This window comes from Halichoerus grypus, chromosome 8, assembly GCF_964656455.1.
Source record: "Halichoerus grypus chromosome 8, mHalGry1.hap1.1, whole genome shotgun sequence".
NCBI classification, from domain to species: Eukaryota; Metazoa; Chordata; class Mammalia; order Carnivora; family Phocidae; genus Halichoerus; species Halichoerus grypus.
In genome coordinates, this window is record NC_135719.1 from 58,833,928 (window position 1) to 58,858,783 (window position 24,856).

Here is a 24,856-nt window from a genome sequence, read left to right on the forward strand (position 1 = left end):
TTAAAATACGTATTAGAATACATTACATTAAACTTTTTTTTTCTTTTGGAACACTATGCTCATTTTTAAAAATTATATTGATAGATGAAATTACATATCATTTTGTTTCAGCATACAAAAGTCATTGTGAATTACTTTATACAAAGGGGGTCAGGGTTTGAGAACTAACTACTTCTACCTGACTTAGCCTCTATGAATCTGTTTATCTATAAAATGGGGTTAATGATACCTATCTTAGAAGATATTTATAGAAATTAAGTGAAATATCTGACAGCAGTTAGTACAGTGACAGACGAGTGTTTGATCTATAGTAGTCATTAATATAATGTCATTTCATAAGTTATTTTTGAAGGTAAGATCTAGATTTATTAATATCTCTATTCTTATAGTTTCTGGCATGCATCTAGCATTCACAAAATGTTCATTAAAAAATCTACAAAGTTTTGCCAAAAAAATTCCCTTTATTATATTTGAAGGAAAAATAATGTCATTCTTAGAAATATCATGTATATCAAAGAAATTGTCCAATCTTGATAGCTATTTCTAATGGTGGAAATAGTGGGGAAGGAAAAATAATTAATCAATGATGCTGTATCCATTGCAGCAAACAAAACCACTTTCAAACCAAGGAGAGCGGTTGGGATAGATGACAGGACAGCTGCCCCCTATCTAATTCAGAATTCCAAAGATAACACACCTGAAAGTATAGTAGTGAGGATACTGAGATAGAGTAATTTTTGTCATTTAAACCAAAATTTATATTAAAAATAGCTCAGATTTTAATTTCTTTGCTATTAAAAATAAAAAAATCAATGTAGAAACAAAAAACCCAGTTCTCAGCTCATTTGTGTCATTCTTAGAAAAATGAAAGAAAACTTAGAATATCAATCAAAATTATCATTGCCATAAACTTAAAATGCAAAATGTTATAAAAACAGAAATAAATCCTTTTTTGTCACCTTTTGATAAAATAACCACTAGAGTTCATGTAGGTCCTAGGCGACAGACATGTAAAAAATTTTTACCTGCAAATAACAAGTGCAATAAACAGCAAACTCTGGATAATAAAGATTGGTAAATATTTCTAGAATCTATTACTTAACAAAATCAAAATATCCGGTCTCATTTGTAAGAATAAGTATTTGAGGCTCTAGTTTTTGTTATAAATTTAAGGTAAAGATTTTTAGCTTGATACACAGACACACACACACACACACGCATATACACAAATAGTACTCCATATGAAACAGTATAACTATATATGTATACATGTATAATTTTTCCTTGTACATAATTCATAACTGTATATGCACACATACACATTGTGTGTTTCTGTATGTGTATTTATCAAATGGAGAGACAATACTGTAATATCTCTTTTCAAAATCCTGTTAGAAATAACTTCTCCGTACCAGATGGAAGTACACCTTCCAAATGACTGCTCGCATTCCCATTATTTTCTTAATTCGGTTTGTATTTTTTGTTATTGTACCATCAAGAGTTTACCATTCCCTCACCCATACACCCAGCTACTCATTCACCCATATAGCAGTAATTTTCGGAGACCCTATTAACGTACAGACATGAACAAGACTTAGTGAGGTTAGATAATTCAACCAACCATACTCTTCCTTCTTTAATGTCAAAATAAAGTGCATGTGATATTAATGGATTCAGAACAAATATAATCAACGATGTGCCCCGGTTCTTGTGATCTTGCGTAAGGGAATTTGAGTATCTCTGTATTTCTCATTGATTCTATTCATTTCTTAATTAAGTAAATCTTTAAATTTAGATTATAGATTTAGAGAAAAGTGTAAAGAGAATACAGAGAGTCCCTGCATGTCCCCCAGCCAGATTCCTCTATTATTAACATCTTCTATTACTAACATTCATTCTGGGTTTTTTTTTTTTCCTTCTCATAAAGACATGCCAGTTCCTACTTTATCTTTCCCAAAGAGCTTTTTGTAAATAATACTTAAACAATGTTTGCTATTATGTTTCAAGTTTAAGCTGTCAGAAACTTATATTTTTTATCTCCACAGAGTAAAGACAATTGTGGGACTGCTATTGCAAATACTGGAAATTCCACGTGGATTTTGCAATGCATATAAAACCAGACATTTAGTTCAGGATAGTGTGGTGAAGAATCCTCACATGTGGATGTTCAGCCTCTCTGAACATTCTCCTTCCATTTTGGCTCCATTCCTCTTTATGTTCCTCTTCTTCCCAAGACTGAAGCTAGATAACTCACATTCCTAGATTCCTTTGTAGTGATGGCCCAGATATTTGACCTCCATTCAAGTAAGATCTGAACTCAAAATTAAAGTGAAGCAGTGGTTCTATTCTGAGAATTTGCTCATTTGGCAACAGCAGTGGTGGAGCCTTTAGTATTTTGATGTAAAGTTTCTGGTATTTAGTCTTGCGGAGCAAAAATATTGATTAATGATGGCAATGTTGTTTTCTCCAAAGAAACCCTGCGATGGAATTGGACAGTTTCTCTACAGTGGCTTCAAAGGCAGGCCCTCTGCCTTTCAAAGTCTTGAGCAACCTAACAGTGTAGGAAATAATCTGTTTCTGCCTAAAACTAATTAGAGCAAACTCTAGTTCGTTTGCAATTAAGAATACTGACGAATGCAGTAACTTTGAAAAAATGAAGGGAACGTCAATACCAGGACTTACGTGGAACTGACTGTGGAGGACATGATGGGGGCAGCCAGCGAAGACTTCACGACCACAGTCTGGAAAGCCAAGTCCCTGCCAAGTGCAATAGCAGAACAGCAGGTCCAACTGTGGCTTGCTATACCTTGCAACTCTGAGCACATGCCAAGTAAAGTTTTTCTATGATGTGAACGGTTGGAATAAAATTTAGAATGTTGCCACATGTTTATTAAGTTCGGCTGCTATCAAAAATGCACTACAGTGGAGATGCACTCAAACTAAATCCAGACAGTTTGTAAGCAGAGATGCAAGGGGGCCCAGCTATGCCCAAAGAGGCTCACTCTGCTTGTGTCCCGCAATATAAATTGACTGAGGATATCATAAATTTGGAACCCTACAAGTTTGAGAAAAGCCAGCTGCTTCTGTATATACAAAATGTAATGCACAGGTAACAAGCAAGGGTTTCTAAGTGCAACTTCAAAAAGAGATAAAATTGTGCCCCTGGGCTTTTCAAACACTTTCCTTCAGGAAGTCTCTGAGTGACAATGAAGGGAATTTAGTGGCAAAGATGAAATCAGCGGTGTTGCATTCATTCTCGCCTTCGCATGCTTACTACTTTGCAGAGGCTGAGGCAGCAACCATTAGGTCAAGAGAAAGAAATTAGAGCAGAGGAGCCGGCAGTGAAGAGTTAAAGTTTGCAGGCTCATGTGGTTACTCATAGAATTGTCTTGAAGCCCATCTCCTGGAATCTTGGTAAATTTTCCAGGGAAGAGTATTATCAAATGTGCCTCAGGCCGGCTACAGCTGTACTTAAAGTAAATGCTTCTTCTCCTTCTTCTTCTTTTTTTTTTTTTAATGAGAGAGAGAGGGAGAGAGAGAATCCCAAGCAGGCTTCAGGCCCAGCGTGTGAGCCCAGTGTGGGCCTCGATCTCACAACCCTGAGATTATGACCTGAGCCAAAATCAAGAGTTGGACACTTAACCAACTGAACCACCCAGGCGCCCTGTAAATTCCTTAGTCTTACGCTGCTTCTGATCTTTATCATCATCAAATAAGGAATGCTTCGCTAATTTGTATGTCATCCTCATGCAGGGGCCATGCTAATCTCCTCTGTATTTTTCTGATTTTAGTATAGGTCCTGCGAAGTGAGTACCTTTTAATTATTTTTAGAGCCCTCTTTCATGTGCTTGCACTTTCCAGAGTACCTGCTTAGAGTGTGGACATTGACATATCGAGCGAGGAAGGTCTCCCCAGACATAGAACCAATGACTTGGAGGAAAATGGATAAAAGAAATTCATCTGGAAAGCACAAGGGCCTGCCAGATTGGTTAGCCAAGTAACTACTCCTGCTGCTAGGATCAGAAAGCCCAGAGTGTCTAGTAGGTGTCTACAGGTGTCTAGTAGGATTCTATATTTGCTAATGTACCGACAATGGTCATGTCTTTCCCACTTTCCCTATTACTGAATGAGACTTTTAAATTGCTGTTGCCCCATCTTCTTCTCTCATCACAATAATACATTGGGAATTTTGGAGGAAGATGACATGCCTTTAATTAATAAGTCCCAGGATCACAAGGAACCAAACCTGGAGCGGATGCAGAGACTACCCAAAGATCAGACTTCAAGCTAAATGCACTAACTGTATAAAATTTTGGTATTGCCTACCTTGGAAGGGAGAGGATGAATTCATTTTATTTAAATTAAATACAGAGATAGAAAGGTTGTATAAAACGTTGAATAGTCAACGAGGTGGAAGGTGGCCGACACTATAAATGTATTTACTCAACAACCTTTCAACCCCTCCTTTTCCTTTTCTACTTTTATGCAGTATCTCAGCCTTCCTTGTAATTGGAGAGGACCACTTAACATAGTTCTGCCAATTAGATATAAGCCAAAGTCTTCTGGTCTTCTCTGTTACGTTTTCCTCTTTTATTATTCTGGAATATGGATACAGAACAGCTTTCACTAAAGATGTTAGAACAGGTAAGTGGAATAAGCTTTGTTCTTTGATGGAATAATTTAGTTACCTTACTAGCCCTCAAATGCCTATACCTGGAATTTTTGTTGAATGAAATCAACTGCTTTTTATTAATCTAGATCTGTGGCTTAATGTGAAAGTGAATGAAATTCTAATAAAATCAAATAGGTAAATAATAATAAACTACGAAGTTCATTTTGCTTGATTATATACAAAATAATTCAAAACATTTGATTTATGAGCTGTTACTATTTTTTACACCCGATGTGTTTTATGTCACTTAACTATTTAACATGTGTTTCATAAACCCTGACTTTTACGGAAACACAAAGTTTTGCATTTCAGATGGGAAATGATAGGTTCACATACGAAATAAAATTTGACAGCAAGAGAAATATCCTTACATATAAAAAAAAAAATCTGTCACATATAATAGAAAAAAAAAAACGTGGCCCCATTAAATCTTCCTCTAGTAGACCATATCCAACCTGGTTAATTAGCTAACCAAGACTTCTGGTTTAGTTTACCAGTTTGTGAATTTGGCTTTTTTTTTTTTTTAAATCAGTAGAGAATAAGATATTTTACTACACAAACTCTTGATAAATAAAGTATTGTTAGAGCCATTGTAGTTTTCCTTTAACTAAAAATAATTCCCTTCTTAAAGGATGGTTCATATGTCTAATTTTATGTTTTTTTAATTGTTAAAGACTGGTTTTGTTTCCACAAGAATATGATGTTTTATTTCTTCCCAAATTAAAGGAAAACATTTCCCCCTCTGACTCAGGATTTTTGTGTGTGTCTATGTTTTGTTTTTAAATCACAGGTACCGTATCTCTATAGAGCCAATCGCTATTGGGCCAATTTTTTTTTTTTTGGAAGCCATCCAAATGACTAATTTCTTTGTAATTATTTATTCCAACTTTGCAAATGGTCTCAATGCAAATATTTTTAGATTTAGAGTTTCCTGGGGAAAGTCCAATATATCTCCAATGATTAAAGCAAAAAACAAAACAAAAAAACAAAGTAACAAAACAAAAATAAAACCCAGGCCTTAGCCAAGTTATCAGAGTTTAAAACATTCCGAGAAAAGTTGCTTTACGTTGAGAGATGTCCATGAATTTCATAAAGTCCATAAAGTCTGAATTCGATGGGAAGAAAGAAGCCCTTCCCCAAGTAATCATACTGTGATTGGAAGTCATTACTAATGTAGTATATTAACAAACAGTTGTCTGAAGAATGAAAATTGCACTTAGAGCGGCACTAGATCTAATTAAGTAAAATAGATCTCACGTGGCAACTTTGTCAGGAAAAAAGCCAATAGGAAGTGATGTGACATTAAAAATCGTGTCTATTAAAATTGTGTAAAATTATAGCCACACATTTTAAGTGAAGCAAATGAGAATTCTATATTTTAAATGGTATTATACCGGGTTTGGTTAACAGAAACATTAATAAGGGATATTAAATACATATGAATAAATGCGTGTGTGTGTGTTTGCACTGAAAGAAGCTGTAAGGGTATGTATCGAAATATAGGTGGCAGAATTAGTAAACATTTTTATTTTATTCTTCATATTTATCTGATACAATCAACAAAAGTGTATTTTAAAATATCTAGTAATTGTAAATAATCCCATTTTAACTAAGGCTTCCAGGCAGAACATTGAGAAAATCAGCAGCCAGAAACCGGCAAGAGCCATCCTGAGGCAAAGCAGCAGCCTTTTGAACAGTAATTAAATTCTCTAGTTACAGCTTAATTCTTTAAACTCTGACCCACCAAATGGAAATACTGTGAGACAGTGTTCACATTTCCTTTTAGTGATTTATTATGAATTATGTAACCCACTTCCATTGCCATATTGATGTCTCAATTGTGCCTGATTTAAGATCCCAACCCTATTACCTCTGAATTCTATTACAGTAGATGAACAGACTCTACGTTCAAAACCCAGGGACAGTGCACACCAGCTATTCCCACCTGCATTTTTAAGGACAACTGAGTTATGGGTATCAGGATCAAAAAACAGTCCCCAACATTTCACTTTTAAGTTTTCCTGAGGTTTTTCTTTATAGTAATTGGGCATTGTAGATCCATTCTATAAATTGATGACCAAGAAGATGATAAAAATAAGAACAAGAAATCAATTATATTATTTTGAAAAAGGACAGGAAGTGAAGAGGAATTCATGCACTAGCATTTAAGGGTTGGCTGAAAGAAGCCCTTATACCGTAACAGACCCGAGAACCAAAGGGCAAAGTAACACCTTATAAGACAGACCCATCTGTCTGCCCCACCTTCGAGCCCCACAATTAGAGCATGAATATCTCAAAGTCTTATATTCTATCTTTATACCCAGTATTTTCTTCACAGATACTAATATTGCAGAATAAAATTTTAATAGCTGTCTTAAGAATTATTAAATGCTATTAAAATATTAGCATTAATAAAAATTAATGTTAAAATAATAAAGGTAAAAAACCTTTAGACAAATACTTGTGTCCATTTTGCTGTGAAGGGAGAGACCACTTAGAGATTAGAAGATCTATATGGTATCATTTATATATGGAGTCTAAAAAAATAAACTAATAAAAAGAGTAAAATGGTGACTATCAGAAGCTGGGGTTGGTAGAATAGGAGAGGTTTTATTTAAGGGTACAAACTTGCAATTAGTAGACATGTAAGTCCTGGAGAGCTAATGCACAGCACAGTGAATACAGATAACATTATAATAATCATCTAATACGCTGAGAGACTAAAATCTAATTATTCCCACCACAAAAAAAGAAATAATTATTTGACATGAGAGCGGCACTATTGCTACAATAGTAATATTAAAATATATAAATGTATCAAATTAAGGTTTTTGTACACCTTAAATTCATATAATGCTATATCTCAAATAGATTTCAAGTAAAAATAGCAGGTAGAAAACTGGAGAACCAAATGGCTCTCTCAACAATTGGAGAAATGAATAGCTGTGTAAGAGTATGTATTATGCAAGATGGGTGTGGTTTCTAGTCACCATTTCTTTGATTCACCATGTATTTTTCCATTGCGGACACATTGTTCATTGTGTTTCTTAGGACAAGGATTTCTTTTCCCTATTCCTCTACCTGATGAACATTTACCTGTCTTTCAAGACCCAGAGAAAATATCACCTCTGAGTGAAACTTCCCTGGGAGTTTTTTTATTCTTTTTTATGTTTCAATCCCTAGTACCTGTAGCAAATAGATATTCAAAATTGCTTACCAAAAAAATATCACAGGGTTCCTTTTTCTCCACATTCTCACCACCACTTGTTATTTCCTATCTTTTTGATTTGCCATTCTGACAGGTGCTAGGTATATCTCATTGTGTTTTCTTTTTCCTTTTGAAGGCATATATATATTTTTTTGCAGTTTTTTAAAATTTTATTATGTTGTTAATCACCATACATTACATCATTAGTTTTTGATGTAGTGTTCCATGATTCACTGTTTGCGTATAACACCCAGTGCTCCATGCAACACATGCCCTCTTTAATACCCATCACCAGGCTAACCCATCCAACCACCCCGTCCCCTCTAGAACCCTCAGTTTGTTTCTCAGAGTCCATAGTCTCTCATGGTTCACCTCCCCCTCTGATTTCCCCCCGTTCATTTTTCCCTTTTTTTTTTTAATAACATATAATGTATTATTTGTTTCAGAGGTACAGGTCTGTGATTCATCAGTCATACACAATTCACAGCGCTCACCATGGCACATACCTTCAACAATGTCCATCACCCAGCCACCCCATCCCTCCCACCCCCACCACTCCAGTAAGCCTCAGTTTGTTTCCTGAGATTAAGGATTCCTCATATCAGTGAGATAATATGATCCTTGTCTTTCTCTGATTGACTCATTTCGCTTAGCATAGTACCCTCTAGTTCCATCCACGTTGTTGCAAATGGCAAGATTTCATTCCTTTTGATGGCTGCATAATATTCCATTGTATATATATACCACATCTTCTTTATCCATTCATCTGTCCATGGACATCTTGGCTCTTTCCATAGTTTGGGTATTGTGGACATTGCTGCTATAAACACTGGGGTGCACGTAACCCTTCAGGTGACTACATTTGTATCTTTGGGGTAAATATCTAGTAGTGCAATTGCTGGGTCGTACGGTAGCTCTATTTTCAACTTTTTGAAGAACCTCCATACTATTTTCCAGGGTGGCTGCCCCAGCTTGCATACCCACCAACAGTGTAGGAGGGTTCCCCTTTCTCTGCATCCATGCCAACATCTGTCATTTCCTGACTTGTTAATTTTAGCCATTCTGACTGGTATGAGGTGGTATCTCATTGAGGTTTTGATTTGGATTTCCCTGAGGCCGAGCCATGTTGAGCACTTTTCCATGTGTCTGTTGGCCATTTGGATGTCTTCTTTGGAAAAATGTCTGTTCATGTCTCCTGCCCATTTCTTGATTGGATTATTTGTTCTTTGGATGTTGAGTTTGATAAGTTCTTTATAGATTTTTGGATCCTAGCCCTTTATCTGACATGTCATTTGCAAATATCTTCTCCCACTCTGCCAGTTGTCTTTTGGTTTTGTTGACTGTTTCTTTTGTTGTGCAAAACCTTTTTATCTTGATGAGGTCCCAATAGTTCATTTTTGCCCTTGTTTCCCTTGCCTTTGGTGATGTTTTTAGGAAGTAGTTGCTGTAGCTGAGGTCGAAGAGGTTGCTGCCTGTGTTCTTTAGGATTTTGATGGACTCCTGTCTCACACTGAGGTCTTTCATCCATTTTGAGTCTATTTTTGTGTGTGGTGTAAGGAAATGGTCCAGTTTCATTCTTCTGCATGTGGCTGTCCAATTTTCCCAACACCATTTGTTGAAGAGACTGTCTTTTTTCCATTGGACTTTCCTGCTTTGTCGAAGATTAGTTGACCATAGAGTTGAAGGTCCATTTCTGGGCTCTCTATTCTGTTCCATTGATCTATGTGTCTGTTTTTGTGCCAATACCATACTGTCTTGATGATGACAGCTTTGTAATAGAGCTTGAAGTCTGGAATTATGATGCCACCGGCTTTGCTTTTCTTTTTCAACATTCCTCTGGCTATTCGGGGTCTTTTCTGGTTCCATACAAATTTTAGGGTTACTTGCTCCATTTTTTAAGTTCAATTAGCCAACATATGGTACATCATTAGTTTCAGATGTAGTGTTCAATAATTTATCAGTTGCGTATTGTGGTTTTGATTTACATCTCCCTGGTGATTAGTGATGTTGAGCACCTTTTTTGTGTCTGTTGACTCTTTGCATATCTTCTTTGGAAAAATGTCCATTCAAGTACTCTGCCCATTTTTTTAACATAATTGTTTGTGGGGGTTTTTTGGTGTTGAGTTTTATAAATTCTTTACATATTTTGGATGAACCCCTTATCAGATATATCATTTCCAAGTATCTTCTCCCATTCAATAGGTTGCTTTTGTTGACAGTTTCCTTTGCTATGCAAAAGCTTTCTATTTTGTGTTGGCAAGGATGTGGAGGAAAAAGGAACCCTTGTGTACTGTTGGTGGGAATGTTGGTACAGCCACTGTGGAAAACAGTATGGAGGTTCCTCAAAAGTCAAAAATAGAAATACCATATGATCCACTAATTCTACTACTGGGTAGTATTCAAAAAGATATGTGCACCCCTGTGTTCACTGAAGTATTACTTATTATAGCCAAGATATGGAAGCAACCTAAGTGTCCACTGCTGGATGAATGGATAAAGAAGATATACATGTATACACACACACAGGAAATTTACATAGTCATTAAAAAGGATGAGATCATGCCATTTGAGACAACACAGATGGATGTAGGGGGTATTATGCTAAGTGAAATAAATAAGACTGAGAAAGACAAATACCATATGGATTTACTCATATGTGGATTCTAAAAAACAAATGAATAAACAACAAGAATCAGATATATAGATACAGAGAACTGAAGGCTGCTAGAGGAAAGGGGTGTAGGAAGATGGGCAAATGATGAGGAGGAGTGGAAGTTAAAGGCTTCCAGTTATGGAATGAATAAGCCATAGGAATAAAAGGTACAGGACAGGAAATAGAGTCAATATTATTATAATAGCACTGTATGGTGAAAGACAGTGGCCACACTTCTGGTGAGCAAGCATAACATATAGAGTTGTTGAATCACTATGATGTATACCTGAAATTAATGTAACATTGTGTGTCAACTATACTTAAATAAAAAAAAATAAGTATTATAGTAAGCGTAATCACACTCTTCTTTTTTGTTACTCATTAAATATTACAAATATGCATATTCCAATTAGTGGCATAATTAGGTAGCTGAAATTAAACCATTTGTTTGAAGTCAGAAATAAAGTCTACTTTGGATATGTATTTGACATTTATTTGACATTTGAATAAAGACATTATCTTCCCAAGTCTGACTTTCAGTGGTGACATGTATTTTTTTTCTTAAACTTACTTGTCAATGAAATAAAGAAGATGTATGCCAATGACCTCTAAATTTAACTGTAAAGAGCCAGGAGCGGTGCATGTTGCCACGTTTCACGGTTGTCCTATTGTAGCTCAAATATTCCAAGATCTGTGATTTATAGAAGTTATACCATTTTCTTTTCTTTTTAAAAATATTTTATTTATTTGAGAGTAAGAGAGTACAAATGGGGTGGGGGGCAGAGGAAGAGGGAGAAGACAACTCTCTGCTGAGCATGGAGCCAGATGCAGGGCTCAATACCAGGACCCTGAGATCATGACCTGAGCTGAAGGCAGATGCTTAACCCACTGAGCCACCCAGGCACCCCTAAGTTACACCATTTTTATTTTACTTACAAAAGCAAGGTGTATTAGGTATGATGGAGTAATAGAGCAGGCTTGGAAAAATATCTGCCTGATTCAAATTTCATTTGAGCCCCTTACTAGCAGTATGACTTTGGGCAAGTAATGCAGTTACATTGAGTCTCCATGTCTAATCTATAAAATTAGAATATCAATAATTATTTAAAGATGATTATATATGTAACACTTAGAAGGGTACTGGGCACTTAGTAGGTTTTTAATTATATCTAACTAATGCAGCTAATTCTATCACTCAAACATATAAATATCATTTGCCTTTAATAGCAAAGAACAAGTTACTGCAGATATAGGAAACAGGAAAACTTTTAATTAGTCTAGTTATCAAAACAGGAAATTGATTAAATAATTGATGAATACCAATGCAATAAAATCTGATTCAGATATTAAAATTACTATTTTAGGTGAGGGTTTATTTGGGGGCTCTCTATTCTGTTCCATTAATCTATATGTCTGCCTTTATGACAATGCCATACTCTTTTCATTACTGTAGCTTTGTAGTCTTTTTTTTTACACCCTTAACAAATGTTTAAGCATATGGTATAGTATTGTTGACTACAGATGTAATGTTGTGGAGCAGATGTATAGAACTTATTTCTCTTGCTTAATTGAAACTTTGTGCCTGTTGATTAGTAACTTGCCAATTCCCCCTCTCCCCAGCTCCTGGAAACTACCATTCTAGGGTGTGATTCTACGAATATATTCTTTTTGATACCTCATTTAAGTGGAATCATGCAATGTTTGTCTTTCTGCGACTGACTTATTTCACTTTGCATAAAGTCTTCAAAATTCATCCATGCTGGTGCATATTGTTGAATGCAGCAATTGCTAAATGATATTGCATCGTATGTATATATCACATCTTTTTTATTCATTCACCTACTGATGACATTTAGGTAGTTTCCACATCTTGGCTACTACCAATAATGCTGCAGTGAACATGGGAGTACTATTACATCTTTGAGATTCTGATTTCATTTTTTTTTTTTAGGTAAATACCCAGAAATGGGATTGTTCGATCATATGGTAGTTTTATTCTCAATTTGTTAAGAAAAATCCATACTGTTTTCCATAATAGCTATACTATTTTGCATTTCCACCAGTTGTGTACAAAGGTTCACTGACAAGGGTGCCAAGACTACACAATGGGAAAGGATAGATAGGAACTTGGACCACAGAGAAGGGGTCCCATCCAACAGGAGCTTGAATCATGGAGGAGACTAAGATAATGGTGGTGCTGTCCAAGGCAGAGAGAGAAGTAAAGAAACACTATGGCTTCCCCTGTCCTCCCACCTCTGATCTTATCCAAGGGCCTCCTCACACCTAAACCTACTGAGCAAGAAAATCTGAAAATGTAACCTTTGGAGTTTAGTTCCCTGAGATACAGAACACACTGCGAAACTTCAGGGACTAAATGGAAGAGTCAGCATTTAGGCTAAACTTATGCAGAAAGTGCCCTAAAGAGATATGTAAAACTATATACTTAGCTAGAAGTACTTTCGTGGTTCTCATTCTTATTCCTTTCAGCATTTCTTTGACATTCCCTGAGAGGCCTTAGCATTTGCATCTTGAGAGAAAAAACTAAAAGCGTTTTTCTAAATCTTACTTCAGGAAAAGAACTGATAAATAATAAACATTTTTGTACTAGGTAGCACAATGAGAGATTTGCAAAGAAAATTATGGTATAAAAATGCTTTGGAAAAAAATAATAGTGCTTTATAGATGAACCATTTTATTATCACTAATGTTCTATAGTCATTCTTTATAAGTAGATAGATGCTTTACAGACTTAAGAAGAGGTTGAGCACCTCTTTACCAGTTTTCACTGCAATGAACACAATTCCTGTTATTATATATTTGTATTCAGTGCATTACTTATTAAATGTCATTGTCAATATTATAATGCAAACACTGTCTACTATTAGTATTTACCTTTAAAAGACAGACACATTATTTTCTCTATATAAGTGTATCTAATTTGAATTTTTACCAATGTGGGATTATACTATACATACCATTTGGCATCGACTTTTTAAACTTAATATATCATGTACATCCAGACACACACACGATTACATTCTTTTTAGTGACATGATATACTGCATTATATGGATGTGCCCTAATTTATTCAGTTTATGCCCGCCCCCCATAGACAGTAGTTGGGCATTTAGGTAGTTTCCAGTTTACTGCTACAGCACTACACAGAATACTCTGTATGTGTATTTTTATGAACTTGTAAAACTATTTCAGTTTGACGAATTACTAAAAGTGGATTTTCTAGGTTGGAAGGCATGTAATCACATACACATCTGCATATAGATACACACAAAATCACATCTGCATTACTAAAATATCCTCCAGAAAGCATGTATGGGGTTACCCTTATAACTTTCTCTATACTCTCACAAATACTGAGTATTATCACTTTTAAATCTTTGCTAATCAGATAGGTGAAACCTACTTTTCATATTATGTTGACTTTAGGGAGCATACTTATACATTAAATGAAATGTGTATATATAATATTTGTGCAACACATTCCTCCTTCCCAGACTAGTCCACCTGAAAAGGAGGAAAAAAAGAAAGAAAAAAAAAACTAATAGAAGTACCTTTTTCCACCCCACCTTCCCTTTCCCCTGCCCCCTGCATATCAAAGAGACATTTCAAGAGCTTCTGACTACTTCTGGCCAGAGAAAAAGGGTTCAACTAAATAGCAAGAATTTATCTCTGGGAAGAGAACAGAATTAGTCACCATTAGTTTCTACGGCACCTAATTTGCCCTCACTCTTTGTTAGAAAAGAAGAGCTGCTATTCTCCCAAGAAACTCTAAAGCAATGATGGAAATGTCAGTAACAAGTTGCAGTTGTAGTAAGTGCCTGATCAGACTTTATCTGAACACCACACTTGGCAGGAGCAACAATCATAAAGGTAAATGCTATTAGCTAACAGCCCTCTCGTTCCAGATATCAGCAACACAGCATAGTTTATGGAAGACCTCTGCAGTGATCACCAACGAATTGCTAAAGAAGAGAAGAAATGTTAGGAAATCTTACACTCCAATTAGCTTTTCCACTTAAATCTAAGCTTCAATCAATGATTTAGAATGGAGTAATTTTAAGAATTCATACATAGTAACATGGGTTATACTTTAGTCCTCTCCAGAACCCTTTTGAGCTGGATAATATAGAAAATGCCAAGAGATGGAATCCAAAAGGAAAAAAGAAAAAACCAAGCCACTGCACGAACACAACAAAACACCTGACAGCATCTGTGATATTTTGGCATCTACATTAACTAACCTTTATCACTAAAACGAAAACGCAAGTGCCTTGAAACTTTAAGTTGAATCTACATAATTATGAACAGCTAGAAGAAAAATTTAGCCAAACATCTGTTTTCAAAACTTCCAAAAGTTTGAGTAATAAATATAAAACAATCCAATTTGATCAACTGTACACACAATTTAAGTTAACAGAAAAAGGACATAAAACCACTATCAACCAGATAAAAAGTTAAGACTGATTATTCAGGTAAAAGTTTAACAGAAGATATTACTTTAAATTGAATCATATGAAGTTACCATTTCCATAGGTCAGCAGAGTCGAATATCAGCAATTTCATATGACTCAACCTAGTAGTAACCAGTTTTACATAATTAAGTTTTATTTGTGTCCTAGTTTGTACTTGACATGTACAAGAAATTCCATTAGAGGGGCGCCTGGGTGGCTCAGTCAGTTAAGCGTCTGCCTTTGGCTCAGGTCATGATCTCAGGGTCCTGGGTTCGAGCCCCACATCGTGCTCCTTGCTCAGCTGGGAGCCTGTTTCTCCCTTTCCTCCCTGCCTGTGCTCTCTCTCACTATGTCTGTCGCTATCTCTGTCTCTCTCTCTCAAATAAATAAATATTAAAAAAATATATTAAGTACCACATAATTTAACAGTGAAGTCGAGAAAGCCATGGAGATCTTCAAGATTTACTAAATTTGATTGATCTGACCTGTGTTTTATCCTTCATTCTGTGTGGACAGAGTGACAAAGGATGACACAATCTAGTCACAGTAAAAGCACAAGAGGTTACTTTCACTGCTTATTTCAGTGCTTTAAGCAAATCAAAATACATTTTGTCCTTTTTGTCCCTTCAGGTCCAATTCTAATCAAAAGCAGCAAAGTTTGTCAGGTGGAGGAGACATAACTGAAAATAAAAAACAAGCCTATCATGAAGACTAAAGGCATTTGTAGAATTTTCATCAGGCAGGAAAACAGATACCACAGATGCTGATAAAAAAAAAAGTAAATGTTTGAGGGGCGCCTGGGTGGCTCAGTTGTTAAGCACCTGCCTTCGGCTCAGGTCATGATCCCAGGGTCCTGGGATCGAGCCCCACATCGGGCTCCCTGCTCCGTGGGAAGCCTGCTTCTCCCTCTCCCACTCCCCCTGTTTGTGTTCCCTCTCTCTCTCTCTCTGTCAAAAAATAAATTTAAGGGTGGGAGAATGGGTTAGCCTGGTGATGGGTATTAAAGAGGGCACGTTCTGCATGGAGCACTGGGTATTATGCACAAACAATGAATCATGGAACACTACATCAAAAACTAATGATGTAATGTATGGTGATTAACATAACAATAAAAAAATTTTAAAAAAATAAATAAAACAAAAAAATTTTAAAAAATAATTTTAAAAAATCTTACAAAAAAAGTAAATGTTCGAGCTCACCAAATGATGCTCAAGTAGCATACACAGAGAAGAAAGATCTATTTTTGTAGTGTCTTCAGGAAAAAAAAATGGCATTGAAGGACTAGTAAGAAGGGAGAAATCAGGGTTAAGCAATAGTGGAAATGAAAAAGAAGGTTTATAAAAGACACTTCCATTGGTAAGAAATTAACCTTAGAAATTATCATTTGAAAATAATTATTAAGTCTATTTTTAGGCTTATTTTGTACCCAACTTTATTTTAGGAGGTCCTCTCCCTCAAAAAGCTCAAACCTTAGGTGGGAAGACAACACTAATGTACATAAAAGACATGAAAATCATTATGGATTAAGACAAAAGTGATCTAAAATGCTGTATAGCTACCGGGGGAAAAAAACCATCAGTGCAAGTAGATGTGCCTAAGATGTCACATTCTTTTGAGTAATGACTTATTATATAGAGATCAATAAGCTATGAAAAATTTACAACAGTATTATGTACTAATTGGCCCCTCCAGAAACCTCTAGTGAGAGAGTCAAATGCTTAGAGAAGGCAGCAGAGGCTGGGGTTTTGGCTGTACAAGCTGTAACTTCAGCGAAGTCTGAGACTCCTTTTCTCAGCTGTAAATGTAAAGATACAAATGCCTATGACACTGAGTTTCTTCTAGAATTTAAATGCTACTAGATGTGTAGAACACCGTAAATGATAAACTGCCAGAACACAAGGGTGGCAGTGACGGAGGTCACGGACATCATCACTGTTGTGGTCCTCATCACCACCACCACCATCGTCATCCTAGAAGAACAATTCTGTATCATGAATTTGTAGAGTGTAAACACATCATTAATGTAGTACTGTTAAGAGTGATGAAATTAATGTTTGTCAATGACTTTTTACTTAGTTAATTGAGGTATAACTGGCATACAATTAACTGCATATATTTAAAATGTGTAATTTACTAGGTCTGAGCACACGTATTCACCCATGTGACCACCACCACAATCAGTATAATTAACATATCCATCACCTCCAGAAGCTTTCTTGGACTTCTTGCAACCACTTCCTCTTATCCTTTCCCTTTCCCACTCCCCAGGCAACCGCTGATCTGATGTCTTGCATGATTAGTTTACTATTAGTTTTTCTATAATTTTATATAAATGGAATCAAACTGTACACTTTAATTCCTTCACTTAGCTTGAGATCTATTCATGTTGTGTACACCAACAGTTCATCTCCCTCTAGTACTGGGTAGTACTCTGCATATGTCACAACTTGCCTATCTAGTCACCTACTAAACACCCAGCACATTTGGGTGTTTAGTCTTTATCTATTACAAAGCAATCTGCTATAAATATTTGTGTATAAATCTTCATACAAGCACATGTTTTCTTTTTAAGAAACCAGCGGTTTACTCAAGTGGTTGTACCATCTTATATTCTCACCTGCCATAGAGTTCCTTGCCAATAGCTGGCAACAAAAGCATAAAGGTCTAAGGGAGACAACTGGAAGTATACTATTATAAAATTTTTATACTGTGTGTGAAGTACAATATCACTGATAAGTTGACTGTGATAATTTAAAGATATATACTATATATCCTAAAGCTACTACTAAAATAACAAAATGAGATATAACTCAAAGTAAGTCAGATGTAATTGTAATAGTTGACAGGTCCAAGAAAAAAATGCAGAGAATAAAAAAAGAGACAAAGAACTCACCCTGCTACTAATTATGGAGTGGTGTTTCATTGTAGTTTTGCATTCCTGAATGATTAATGACATTGAATATTTTTCATATGAACCTACTTAGCTATCCATGAAAATGTTCTGTGTGCATTTCAAATTAACGTGTACTCTGTTGTTCTTGGGTGAAGTGTTCTAAGTAGCAGACCTACAAGTAATAGACCTATTTATGTCTTATATTTAAAATGTATTTCTTATAGGCTGGATATTGTTGGACTTTGGGTTTTTTTTGTTCAATATGATAATCTCTGCCTTTTAAACCTGGTGTTTAGACTTTTTACATTGAATATGATCACTGACATATTTAGGTTTTAGTCTATCATCTTGCTATTTTTTAATTTCCCCATTTTTTTTTTAACACTCCTTTCTTTTTTCTGGTTTAGATTATTTTTTATAATTAAAATTTATCTATTTTGGTGATGTATTAGCTATATTTTTGTTCTCTTTTTAGTGGTTAGAGTTTATAGTACACATCTTTTATAGTAAACATCTTTAAATTACCACGGTCAATCTATGAACAATATCATATCCTTTTATGTACAGTATAAGAACCTTACTATAGCCTATTTCCAGTTGTGTCCTCCAGACCTTTCTGCAATCATTATTATATTTTAATTATTACATAAGGACTAGTTGTTATTGTGTTTAAATATTGAGTAATCTTTTAAATCAAAATAACATAATAGTTTATTATATTTGTCAATGTAGTTAGTATTGCCAATGTTCTTCATTTCTTTTTATGCATTTATATAAATCTACATTTTCATCTGGTATCACTTTTCCTTTGTTTAAAGGACTTTTGTTAACATTTCTTATAGTGCAGGTTGGAAGGAAAGGAATTCTTTCAGCTTCTTATGTCTGAAAAAGCCTTGATTTTGCCTTAAAAATTATTTTGTTGCCTTTGATTTTGAAAGGCATTTTCCCTGAGTATAGAATTCTAGTTTGACAGTTTTTGCTTCAATAATTTAAAGATGTTGTCCTACTGTATTACTGCTAATATCATTTCTTGTGAGAAGTCTGCTGCCATCTTTATTTTTCTTACTCTGTATGTAGTATGTCTTTTTTCTCTGGAAGCTTTCAAGATTTTCTTTTCTTTCCTGGTTTTGAACAATGTGATGATGATGTACCTTGGTATAATTTTTTCCATTTTCTTATGCTTGAAGTTAAGCTTCTTGCATCTGTGGGTTTCTATTTTGATCAAACTTGAAAAAATTGGCTATTATCTACTCAAATATTTTATATTTTTTCTGTACCCGTTTTTCTCTTTTGTCCTGTAGAAGACTCCAATTACATGGTTTTGGGTCCTTGAAGTGGTCTCATTGCTCTATTTAAAAAAAATTATCTGTGTTTCATATGTTTTCTATTATTATGTCTTTATTAATCTTTTCTTCTGCAATATCTAATCTGCTGTCATTCCTAATCAGTGTGTGTTTCATTTTACATATTGTATGTTTCATTTCTAGAAGTTCAGTTTCAGGTGTATGGTTTTGTTTTGTTTTGTTTTGCCAATAGCTTCCATATCTCCACTTAACCTTTTACTCATGTGGGGTTATTCTGTACTGACTTTTCCATGGTTCTCTTTGGGTGGCTGGTTTGAACAAATGGCACTAGTGAGTGAATGAAATAGTGTGGAAAGGGCCTTTACTGTGGTAATAGAAGAAAATGAGTCCTGCTTCTTTTACTGCACTTGTTGGAAGAATTCTTTAGAAACATTCTATTGACCTCCCTGAGCTTTAGCTTTCTCATCTGTAAATGACAACAATGCTTTGTAAAGCACTATGAAGTATAATACCTGTGACAGGAATTGAGGTACTGTAAATAGCTACACAAATATCAGTGCCTATAATTATGAGATTTGCAATGATTTGGGTTTTAGACTTTCCTTCCTAGACATTTATATTTGTTCAACAAGTCACATGCTTATCTAGAACTTCTTTTGCTCATCCTTCAAATATTATCATGCTTTAAACACCCTTTATTTGTGGGATGCCTGGGTGACTCAGTCGGTTAAGCACCTGTCTTTGGCTCAGGTCATGATCCCAGGGTCCTGGGATCAAGTCCCCCATCAGGCTCCTTGCTCAGCAGGGAGCCTGCTTCTCCCTCTCCCTCTGCACTCCCCCTGCTTGTGCTCTCTTTCTCTCTCTTTCAAATAAATAAATAAAATTTTTAAAAAAATAAACACCCTTTATTTAGAAATAACTAACTGTCCTATTGTCAAGCCCAGCCAAGATGTCAGCACCAGGCAGAATTGCCCATTTCCCCTAACTTCTGGGGATTGGCTCTCCCTCCCTAGCTGATGATAGAAGCCTCAGCACCATCTCTATTCCAGTTAGGAGGAAAAAAAAAAAAAGCTCTGTAAAGGGGAGTAATTATCTTTCATATTTACCTCAGTGTCTGTAGCACCTAGAAGAGTGCCTCATGAATGAATTAGTTCTCTAAAGATTGTTAGAGCTGGTACTAAAAAAAAAAAAGCCTAGAAAATTAGATTTTACACTTTATTTTTCTGGGTCAATGGACATCTCTAAACTTCCAGTTTGGACTAGCATGTTGCTCTCCTTTTCCTGCCTTCAAAATGGTTGGTCCACACATGGGGTATACCCAAGAGGTGGGAGGATGAACTAAACAGAGGTTGATTAGAATTGTAATATTTGGGTCTTAAAAACCCTTGACAGATCCAGATCGTTAGAGTGTCTTGACTAGATATATTCCACTCAGGGGCAATTGCTTCAACCTACAGGGTCAAATCAGTCACCAGCAGACCACCAGGATATCTCTCCTCTCCCTTCCTCACACAAAGCACAACTGATGGGTGTAAGGTGTTCTTACCACAGCCTGGTATTTCATAAAGATGAACTGACTAATTGGTTAAAATGCAAAGAAATTTCCTGGCAGAAATCTCTGAGTGCTAGAGTTGAAAGACATACGGTCACAGGACCGAGGCTATTATGGACCACATGGAAGCTGATGATATATGAACAGCTACTGAGCAGTGACCAGGAATCAAACCAGAGTACAGAGGAGAGAGGGAAGAAGAAAGAGCAGTGGGAGGGAGGGCAGGAGGGACCAAGTGATAGGAGAAAGAGAGGGAGAGAAGAAATAAGTAGAGATAGAGAAAAACAGATACAGATGAACAAATGGTCAGAGAAAAATAGAGAGGAATCAAAGGGCATAATTTCTGCCATTTTGGAGTTATTTGCTTTTTCCTGGATTCCCTCAAGGGCTTTCCATGTCCATGTAAAAATCCCTTTTCCATGGTCCAGTTTAAGTGTGAGGGGGTTCTTTTTCTTCTCACCCAGAGGCATCCTTACAAAATAGTCCTCATTGACCCAAGGGTTTGCTGTTTGTAATCCAATGGCTCCCTCAAGATATGGGGGATCCTGTTTGAATTCTATTTAATCCTCAGTTTGAAACTAAGTACAAGGTCTTCTGTATCTTGGTCTATGGAACATCACAATGCCACCTCCAAGGATCTGTCCTAATCTGAAATTTTAGGGTTTGTTGACTGGCAATCAATTCTTTTTGAGAACCCTAAGCTTAGTGAATTCAGCCCAGATCTCTTTCCACAGACCCTTCCTCTCATTACAAAATCCTCTGGAATTTTCTGGAATGAAGCAGTGATAATGTATTCTACTGGCTCTGTTTTGTGTGGATGGGTAATGGCTCAATCTCACTGACTAAGTGAAAAGCAGTATTGATTATAGTGTCTCTCCATTGCCAGGCACATTCACAATGTAGACAACGGTTAGTAAACAAATCTCTAATCCCATAAAGTGTGACTAAACTCCTTGCTTTCGACAACTGTGGAACAACCTTCCTGACAAATGACTTCCTGATGCTACTACCGTCTTTGTAAGCTAGCTCAGACAACTGAGGAAATACTCCCTTCCCACATAGCCCAGACGAGGCCTGTGCTAGTGATCTAGGCAATAAATCAAATCACTGGTTATGTTCAGGCTGTCATTTTAAAATATTAATCTGCTGTGCTATGGAGCTATTTGTATTTAATTGCAGTATTTAAAGAAGGTATCTCCTCCTCTAGAGCTTTGTGTATGCTTAATTCCTGCTCAGTCCTCAGCTGAGCGGCCCCTGGCAGGGTGGAGAGCCATGGGCCTGAGGCGCTGTGTGCGCCATGCATTTGATTAGCTGTGAATTCAACATGGCTGACATTCTTCCAAATGGCCAAGGCGATTATGCTTCTATAAACAACAGCTTTACGAGTTTGATGCTCACATGTTAAGAGTTTGCATGTTCATTGCCTCTTAACAAAAAATTTTATTGTGCCAAGGTGGGGAGTAATTTTTTTTCCACACTGCCCACTGTGAGACAGATTCACAGATGCTAACGGGCTTTCTGGAGGTCAAGAAGCATGTTAATCCAGAAAATTTCTGGAACTCAAGTTTATAAACTAGTAAACCAGACAGCTTTTTGGTATAACGTGAAGTCACTCTTCAAGTCAGTACTTTCTATGGACCTTGTAAGTACAGTGATTTGCATAAAATGGGCACTCAGGAAATGTGGTTAGGATTTAATTGATACCCACTAAACAAGTGGAAGTGATTGTCCAGTCAATTACATAAGTAAGGTGTTTAAACACCACTGCTGTGCCTATTCAATACCACCATAAATATTCCTACCACAGGAATTATGTTGACTAGACTTTGTTATTAAAATAATTCTTTAATACAAATTAAAAATATAACTAACAAAGGGAAACTATCTTGCACTGTTGGTGGGAATGCAAACTGGTGCAGCCACTCTGGAAAATAATATGGAGTTTCCTCAAAAAGTTAAAAATAGAATCACCCTATGATCCAGCAATTGCACTACTAGGTATTTACCGAAAGACTACAAAAACACTAATTCAAAGGGGTACATGTTCCCCAATGTTTATAACAGCATTATCTACAATCTCCAAATTATGGAACTAGCCCAAGTGCCCATCGACTGGTGAATGGATAAAGAAGATGTATACATACATACATACACACACACACACACACACACACACACACATATACACATACTGGAATATTATTCAGCCATAAAAAAGAATGAAATCTTGCTATTTGCAATGATGTGGATCGAGCTCGAAAGTATTACGCTAAGCAAAATAAGTCAGTCAGAGAAAGACAAAAACCATATGATTTCACTCATAGGTAGAATTAAGAAACAAAACAAATGAACAAAGGGAAAGAGAGGGGTGGGGGCAATCCAAGAAACAGACTCTTAACTATAGAGAACACACTGATGGGTACCAGAGGGGAGGTGGGTAGGGGGATGGGTGAAATAGGTGATGGGGATTAAGGAGGGCACTTGTTGTGATGAGCACTAGGTGTCCTATGGAAGTGTTGAATCACTATACAGTACACCTGAAACTAATATTATACTGTACGTTAACTAACTGGAATTTAAGTAAAAACAAAAAAAATTTAAAAATAGAAATAAAAAAATAATGCATGCCTGCTAGCTTCCCTCTAGGAAGGAATCAGCATGAAGTTTTATTTCATAAGTTAGTAAAAACAAACCACCAACTATCAACTACAGAGTCTTTTAGAAAGACCAGTAACTATGTAACATAAATGTAACTTCGTAACTCCAAAATTTCTTATTCAAATAGACTATACTGTCATTTACTCTCTAAAACTCACTGGAAGAAACTTACTCCTTTTCCTCTGGAGGCAATGATTTATGATAAGCATAAAATATTTCATTAACTATAGCATAGGTAAATAAAATCAAATGTCATAATTAATCATGAAATGATCAAATATACAACTTACTAGGATTAAAGAACAAAGATAACAAGCACCTTAGATTTATTTGATACTTCATCATTTCAAAGCACTTTCATATACCTTAATACATACCCATATGATGCTTTAAAAATTGTGTGTGTTTACAACCCCTCCTAACCCGTATTTCTGCCAGAGCGCAAACGGTCATGCCTCTGTTCTCGGCAAATACTCTCCAGAGTGCCTCATCCTTAAAATCACACATCTTGGTCTTTTGAAGATGAAAATTTCAAACTTTTTTCAACTCATGGTAAGAGAGGCAAAATTAAAAGTGAAATGACTTAGCATTAATCTCTGGAGGGTATCAAATTGCCATTAATGGGGGGGATTATTAAGCTTTCAAAAATTGTTTTAAAAATTTCTTCATTTGCATTTTCATTTTACCAGCTTTGTGACTGCCTGCTTTGTTCTGGTCGAAGCACTTTTCCTAAGACAATAGTTTAGGTGTTGGAAAAACCATCCTTCTTTATTTTTATTTGCATCTTCTTTGTGGCTTCAGAACAGGGGACTGCTCTGTGGTCTCAGCTCTACTATAACCTGAGATTCAAGTGTTTTGCCAATAAAATGAGGGAGTTGAATACAAGAATCTCTCAGATCCTGTGCCAATTTAGGTTCTGTAATTCTTATTTCGGTAATACTTTCCTTTTACAGCACCTTGTTCATTAGTCTTTTCTCGGCTTCACTATTCAGATTAGAACTTTTTTTTTTTTTTTTTACATGCAAACATAAGTCCTGAATCTTACCACAAAGAATGTCATGTTACTAACGCTAATAATAATAATTAATGATGATAATACTGCCATATTTAATTCTTACCAACTGCCATGAAATCTATATACATTATCTCAATATAACAATCCTGTGAAGGAAGCATTGTGATCCCAATTTTTCATATTGAAAAAAACTAAAGCTCAGAATTTAATTCCCCAAATGCAAACTATAGTCATATTATTAATAAGATATCTTATTTTCAGAATGTCAGGATACCATTTTACACTCCAGCTCACAGGGCAGAACTGTCAAGGTAGTGGGAGGCATGGATGAGCTCATCTATGACATGTATTTTTCAAAATCTGCTCATAAATTCACTATGAACTCATTTTCTCCTGCCAAAAACAAACAAACAAACCCTTACAACAGAAGAT

General features: G+C 35.8%; 1 protein-coding gene and 1 non-coding gene across 2 annotated transcripts in view; both read right to left on the reverse strand.

The window, feature by feature from the left end:
- The window catches only part of UNC13C (unc-13 homolog C), a 559,379-nt gene that overhangs the window by 307,507 nt on the left and 227,016 nt on the right, over positions 1 to 24,856 (reverse strand). The gene's annotated exons all lie outside the window — the stretch shown is intronic.
- Positions 3,709 to 3,814, reverse strand: LOC118530421 (U6 spliceosomal RNA). Its single transcript, XR_004914646.1, has one exon. It is a non-coding gene; the product is annotated as a U6 spliceosomal RNA (small nuclear RNA).